This window comes from Lathyrus oleraceus, chromosome 1, assembly GCF_024323335.1.
Source record: "Lathyrus oleraceus cultivar Zhongwan6 chromosome 1, CAAS_Psat_ZW6_1.0, whole genome shotgun sequence".
Classification (NCBI taxonomy): Eukaryota; Viridiplantae; Streptophyta; class Magnoliopsida; order Fabales; family Fabaceae; genus Lathyrus; species Lathyrus oleraceus.
In genome coordinates this window covers 85,390,845-85,398,786 of record NC_066579.1, presented here as the reverse complement: position 1 = coordinate 85,398,786, position 7,942 = coordinate 85,390,845, and the positions used below count along the sequence as shown (strand labels likewise).

At 39.4% G+C, this 7,942-nt stretch overlaps 1 non-coding gene across 1 annotated transcript; it reads right to left on the bottom strand.

Annotated features, from left to right (window-relative positions):
* Nucleotides 1-3,802: 3,802 nt before the first annotated feature.
* On the bottom strand, nucleotides 3,803-3,909 carry LOC127116159 (small nucleolar RNA R71). The gene has a single exon (XR_007801138.1). It is a non-coding gene; the product is annotated as a small nucleolar RNA R71 (small nucleolar RNA).
* Between the last annotated feature and the right edge of the window lie 4,033 nt (nucleotides 3,910-7,942).

The window sequence follows — 7,942 nt, the reverse complement described above, 5'->3', positions numbered from 1 at the left end:
AAGAGGCTTTGTCAGTGGGTCAGCAATATTGTCAAGTGTAGGTACTCTACATATTTTCACATCTCCTCTATCTATTATCTCTCGAATGAGGTGATAACGCCTAAGTATGTGTTTGGAACGTTGGTGAGATCTAGGCTCCTTAGCTTGTGCGATAGCACCATTGTTATCACAATAGAGACCAATGGGATCCACAATGCTAGGAACTATGTCAAGTTCACTAATGAACTTTTTGATCCAAACAGCTTCCTTTGTTGCACTTGAGGCAGCAATATACTCGGCCTCGGTTGTAGATTCAGCAACTGTATCTTGCTTTGAACTTTTCCAGCTCACAGCGCCACCGTTTAAGCAAAACACATAACCAGATTGCGATCTAAAGTCATCCTTATCTGTCTGGAAGCTGGCATCGGTGTATCCAATTACAGCCAACTCTTCCTAACCTCCATATATTAAGAATGAGTCCTTAGTCCTTCTCAAGTACTTAAGGATATTCTTGACAGCTACCCAATGGGCATCACCAGGATCAGATTGGTACCCACTCATTACACTTAAAGCATACAAGACATCTGGTCGAGTACATAACATGGCATACATGATAGATCCTATTGCAGATGCATATGGAATCTTATTCATGCGATCCCTTTCTTCCTTAGTTGAAGGGGATTGTGTTTTTGACAGACACGGGCCATGTTGCATAGGTATGAATCCTTTCTTGGAATCATGCATGTTAAAGCGTCTCAGCACTTTGTCTATGTACGTACTCTGACTTAGGCCAAGCAGTTTTTGTGATCTATCTCTATAGATTCTGATTCCTAATATATAGGCTGCTTCACCTAGGTCCTTCATAGAAAAGCATTTCCCCAACCAAGACTTTACTTGTTGCAGGGTAGGGACATCGTTTCCAATGAGTAATATGTCATCTACATATAATACCAGGAACACGATCATGCTCCCACTAACCTTCTTGTAGACATAAGGCTCATCTTCGTTCTTGATGAATCCATATTGTTTTATTGTTTCATCAAAACGAAGATTCCAGCTTCTGGAAGCTTGCTTCAATCCATAGATTGACCTTTGTAACTTACATATCTTTTGGGCTTCTTCTGGTATGTCAAATCCTTCAGGTTGTGTCATGTACACATCCTCAAGAAGATTCCCATTAAGGAAAGCAGTTTTGACATCCATCTTCCATATTTCATAATCATGATATGCAGCGATAGCAAGTAAAATCCGAACAGATTTAAGCATTGCAACTGGTGAAAAGGTTTCATCATAGTCAACCCCATGAATTTGTTTATATCCTTTTGCAACCAGTCTTGCCTTATAGGTATGTACCTTACCATCCATGTCAATCTTCTTTTTGAAGACCCACTTGCATCCTATAGGGTTAACTCCTACAGGAGGCTCTACCAAGGTCCAAACTTGGTTTGTGTACATGGAATCCATTTCAGATTTCATGGCTTCTAGCCACTTCTCAGACTCGGGACCAATTATGGCCTCTTGGTAGGTCACAGGTGATAACACTGAAATTTACGTATTTTCGACTCCGATTTCACATGCATTCTAGTTGTTTTATTGTCATTTTGTTGTGTTATTTCTATGTTTTCCTTTGTTTTTAGGTTTTTACTTTAATCAGAGCCCCGATCGAGAAAAAGAGTGAAAAAGGACTAAAAATCCTAAAATTCAGCATTTTGTTCTTGTGGCCTACCCCATGGCTGGCGCCATAGACCCTGCCATGACGTGTCAAATTCAACTTCCATCAACTCCCACGTTTTCCCACTACTTCCACTAAGGCGCCCCATATTGTGCTTGTGGCGGGCGCCATGGCCTTGTGGCGGGCGCCACAAGAGGAAAAACGGTTCCCTCCTATTTTTAAGTTGAAGGGCATCCAAGTCATTTCCATCTTTTTACTTGCTTATAAATAGAAACGCGAATTCACTTTTACAATCATCCAAACTTAGAATAGAGGCAAACTCAGAAGCAAATTTGTTTCACTTAGGCATATATTCAGTATTGCTTCGCATTGGGGTGTTACCATGATTGTGTAATCAAGTCTGTGATAGAGTCTGTAATCGAGTTTGGAGCACTTTGGAAGGAAGTTAATCCTGCCGCCATTTTCATTTCCGCATTGCAATTTTCTCACCCCTCCGATTGGAGCAGGTTTTTATTACTTGTCTTTATCTTATTTATTTCCCGCACTCGCTTTACTTTGTTTATTTCTCGCACTCGCTTTAAATTATTTATTTCCTCGCACTCGCTTTACTTTTATTTATTTCCTCGCACTCGCTTTAAATTATTTATTTCCTCGCACTCGCTTTACTTTTGTTTATTTCCCGCACTCGCTTTAAATTATTTATTTCCTCGCACTCGCTTTAAATTATTTACTTCCCGCACTCGCACTACTTTTATTTACTTTCCGCACTCGCACTACTTTTATTTAAATTAATGCACTTTTACTTTATCATGTCTAACTAAATCTATAAGGTTAGAATGTGAGGATCATAATTGAACCGATAATCCGTACAATTGTTCGTAGAAACACTTAAGGGCTATTTTAACTTTCAACTTAAGTTTTCCCGCACTTCAATTCCGTTGGGTAAGATCGAAAGCCGTCCAACGTCTATTTAAACTTAATTGTTTTTAACTATTTCAAAAACAGCGAAAGCGCTTTGTTTAGTTCATTAGGAGTTTTTAACATTAAGAAGAAAAGAGATTTTAAAACTATTTTCGGACGCGTTTATAAGTTTAGAGTCTGGTTCGTAAGAATCTCTTTTGGTTAAGAAATCCAGGTTATAATACTTTTCAACCTAGTCAAGATACTATATTTCTTAAAAATAGGTTTACTACTCTAACGCAATGCGCACCTTTTTATAAGTGACAATAAGAGGGTTCGATTAGGGAGCACAACTCGGTTCTGAATACGCGAAAGCGACAGTTCCCGTTAAATTAGTTCTTTTCAAAGTAGGAAACACTGCCCATAAGTAGCTCTATTAGCAAGTACTTGGATTATCAATTAATTATGTGAATTACTTTCGACCCTGTCTTTATTAATTAATCTTTATTTAACACTTTAATTTTTAGCGCACACTCTGAAAACACCTATTTCAATTACCTTTGATAAACACCATAACAATAAATAATGATAGCTTGACACTTGGTCTCTGTGGATTCGATAATCTTTTATATTACTCTGACGCGTTCGTATACTTGCGAAAAGCACGCATCAAGTTTTTGGCGCCGTTGTCGGGGATCAATTTCATCAAATTTCATTTTCCTGTTGTTATATCGTTTAGACTTAGGTTATTTCCCGCCGGTCAATGCGAAGAACTCGCAGCACCGAAAGTTTAAATTTAGTAAACCCTCTGGCGGAACCTGAACGTTACGCTCGCGCACGTTTATTCTTTCATAGAATTAAGAGAGCTATGGCCGAAGATCAAAACCAAAGACCTCTTAAGGACTTCGCTCAACCATAAAATGAAGAACCTAGTTCTAGTATAGTAAACCCAACCATCCCAGCTAATAATTTTGAACTTAAACCATCCCTGTTGCAACTAGTGCAACAGAGACAATTCGCGGGTCTCGCTACCGAGAACCCTAACCAACATTTAAAAATATTTCTTCAATTAGCAGATACTTTTAAAACCAATGGAGCTTCTCCTGAGGCAATACGTTTAAGATTATTTCCTTTTTCCTCAGAGATAAAGCCCTATCATGGTTAGATTCCCTTCCACCCAATTCCATTACGACTTGGGATAACCTTAGAAGAGTTTTTCTTGCTAGATATTTTCCCCCGAGTAAGACCGCCGTTCTTCGAAACCATATAACTAGATTTACCCAAAACCAAGGAGAATCGCTGTTTGAAGCTTGGGAGAGATATAAAGAGTTGTTATGAGCATGCTCACATCATGGTTTAGAAAATTGGTTAATCATTCAAACCTTCTATAATGGACTTCATTACAACACAAAGATGACCATCGACGCTGCCGCAGGCGGTACTCTGATGAACAAACCTTATCCTGAAGCTAGTGCCCTCATCGAAGATATGGCTCAAAACCATCAATCATGGGGAGTCGAACGAGCGACAGTTGGGAAGAAGGAAGCCCAAGGAGGAGTGCATGAACTAAGCTCTATAGACATGATGCAAGCTAAAATGGACGCATTAGCCCTCAAAGTCGAGCATATGTGCATAAACCCGAATACTGTAGCCGCAGTTTCGTCGGATTGTGAGATATATGGAACCAAAGGACACCAATCTGCAGAATGCAGTCTATTAAACGAAACCCACTCTGAGCAAGTGAACTACACCCAAGGGAACCCATACTCGAATACCTATAACCCTGGATGGAGGAATCACCCGAACTTCTCCTATAAAAACAATAACCCTATCCAAAATAATGCACCTCCGAGACCTAGTTATCAAGCCCCTAGATCAAATCAACCTATGCAACCTGTGCCACCAAAGCCGAGTCTTGAGAAAATAATGGAAAATTTTATCACCGCTCAAACCCAACAAAACAAGGAGTTCATGAACCAAAACATTCATGTTAATGAATTGATTACTCAGTTAGGAACCAAGGTTGACCAAATAGTTACTCATACCAAGATGCTTGAAACCCAGATCTCTCAGGTAGCTTTAAACCAAGCCTCTCAGACTACACCTGGAGGACAGTTCCCTGGACAACCTCAACAAAATCTGAGAGGACAAGCCAATGCCATTACCCTACGAAGTGGGAACGCTTATGATGAGCCACCAAACCCAAGATTGAGTGAACCCGAAACTTCTAAGGAATGTACCAAACCCCCGGACAAAGTAAAGGAACCAGAGGAATCTGAAAACCAGGAAGGTCGAGAGAAAGGAGAAGAACCTAAAGATAAAATTTACATACCGCCCCCGCCATATAAACCACCTATACCATATCCGCAAAGACTCAAACAAACCCAGACCAATAAATAGTATCAAAAATTAATTAAAGTTATAGAAAAACTTCATGTAGAAATCCCTTTCATAGAAGCCATCACCCAAATACCTTCTTATGCAAAGTTTCTGAAAGACATCCTTACCAACAAACGTAGACTTGACGATCCGAAGCCTTTGGAATGTAATGCTATTTCCGAGGACAAATTAGCAAAGAAAGATAAAGACCCTGGAAATTTCTCCATTCCTTGCCTTTTGGGTAATCATATCATTGATAAAGCTTTTCTAGACTTAGGAGCTAGTGTGAGCTTAATGCCCTTAGCAGTTTGTGAGAGGTTAAACTTAGGAGAATTACAACCCACTAAGATGTCACTTCAGTTAGCCGATAGATCTGTTAAATATCCGATAGGCATTTTAGAAGATGTTCCTGTTAGGATAGGTCAGCTGTTTATCCCTACTGATTTTGTTGTCATGGACATCAAAGAGGACAATGATATACCAATCCTTCTAGGTAGACCATTCTTATCGACTGCAGGAGCCATAATAGATGTCAAGAAAGGAAAGTTGACATTTGAGGTAGGTGACGAGAAAATAGAATTTATACTTTCGAAATTTCTTATGGCACCTGTGATGGGAGACTCATGTTATGCCTTAGATATCATTGATGAATGTGTTAGAGAATTAGAACAAAAAGAAATTATAAAAACAATTAAGTTACCATCAACCCCCATAAAGGAAGATGATGACTTTAAAGAACCTTACATCGATGATAACCTTTACGAATGTTTATCCCTTACCCCAGATCCTATGCCATGCCCTAAGAAACCAACCTTAGAACTTAAGGAACTGCCTAAGAACCTGAGATATGAGTTCCTCGATGAAAAGATGAACCGTCCAGTGATAGTTAGCGCTACCTTGAGCCATGAGGAAACGAACCAACTTTTAGACGTTTTACGAAGACACCCCTCAGCCTTAGGATATAATATCTCTGACCTGAAAGGTATAAGTCCATCCGTATGCGTGCATCGGATTTCGCTCGAAGAAGATTCAAAACCCTCTAGGGAGCATCAGAGAAGAATAAACCCTATAATGAGTGATGTTGTTAAGAAGGAAGTTCTTAAGTTACTTGAGGCAGGTATAATCATCAGATCTCGGATAGTAAGTGGGTGAGCCCTGTGCATGTAGTACCAAAAAAGGGAGGCATCACAGTCGTGCAAAACGATAAAGGCGAACATGTAGCGAAACGTTTAGAAGGAGGATGGCGGATGTGTATAGATTATAGAAAATTAAATAAAGCAACTAGGAAGGACCATTTCCCTTTACCATTTATAGACCAAATGTTGGAGCGTCTAGCCAGACACTCTTACTTCTATTATCTAGATGGATACTCTGGATTCTTCCAAATACCTATTCACCCCGAAGATCAAGAAAAAACTACCTATACATGCCCTTATGGAACCTTTGCCTACAGACGAATGCCATTCGGCCTCTGTAACGCTCCAGCTACTTTTCAACGCTGCATGATGTCAATCTTTGCAGATTACCTAGATGGTATCATGGAAGTGTTTATGGATGATTTCTCGGTTTGCGGATTCGATTTTCACAATTGTCTTGCTAACCTTGAGAAAATCCTGGAGAGATGTGTGAAAGTTAACCTCGTGCTAAACTGGGAAAAATGTCATTTCATGGTAACCGAAGGAATAGTTTTAGGACATATAGTTTCCGAAAAAGGCATAGAGGTAGATAAAGCCAAAATAGAAGTTATAGAAAACCTAAAACCCCCAAAAACCATCAGAGAAGTTCGAAGCTTTCTTGGACACGCTGGATTCTACCGGCATTTTATTAAGGACTTCTCCAAAATAACAAAACCTTTAACCGGACTTTTAATGAAAGATGCTGAATTCATTTTTGATGAAAAATGTAATGACGCATTTAATCTTTTAAAGCAAGCATTAGTATCTGCACCCATTATGAAACCACCTGATTGGTCGGAACCTTTTGAGATAATGTGCGATGCTAGTGATTATGCAGTTGGAGCCGTTATAGGACAGAGGAAAGATAAAAAATTACATGCCATTTATTATGCCAGTAGAACCCTAGATGCTACCCAACTTAACTACACAACAACTGAAAAAGAATTACTCGCGGTAGTTTTCGCTATAGACAAATTTAGATCTTATCTAGTAGGAGAAAAAATTATAGTTTACACCGATCATGCTGCCATTCGTTACCTATTAAGTAAAAAAGATGTCAAGCCCAGGTTACTCCGATGGATTCTATTACTACAAGAGTTTGATTTAGACATAAGAGATTAAAAAAGGCACTAAAAATGTAGTAGCCGATCACCTTTCTAGGCTAGAACATCTAAAACCTGAACTAGTACCCATAAATGATGATTTCGCCTATGATAGACTGATAGCCAGAGTAGAAACCATTGAAGATAATAACCTAGATCTTTATGAGCATTCCCAAAATTCCTTAGCAATAAGTAACGTACCCTGGTATGCAGATTTCGTTAATTACCTAGCTGCTGATATAGTACCCCCTGATCTTGACTACCACCGCAAGAAGAAATTCTTCCACGATGTGAGAAACTTCTATTGGGACGAACCGCTCCTTTTCAAAAGGGGTAAAGATGGCATTTTTCGCCGTTGCGTTCCAGAAGAAGAGGTAAATAATATTATCGAGCATTGTCATTCTGCACCCTATGGTGGACATGCGAGCACCTCTAAGACATACGCCAAAATTCTTCAAGTTGGCTTATTATGGCCTACCATGTGGCGTGATGTCTATGCTTACATTGTCAAATGTGATAGATGCCAACGCACTGGAAACATTTCAGGACGTGATGAAATGCCTCTAAGAAACATTCAGGAAGTAAAACTCTTTGACGTATGGGGGTATAGATTTCATGGGACCTTTTCCACCATCCTTAGGAAATAGGTATATCTTAGTAGCTGTAGACTATGTGTCTAAGTGGATTGAAGCTATAGCCGCACCCACAAACGACACTAGGGTAGTAATCAAATT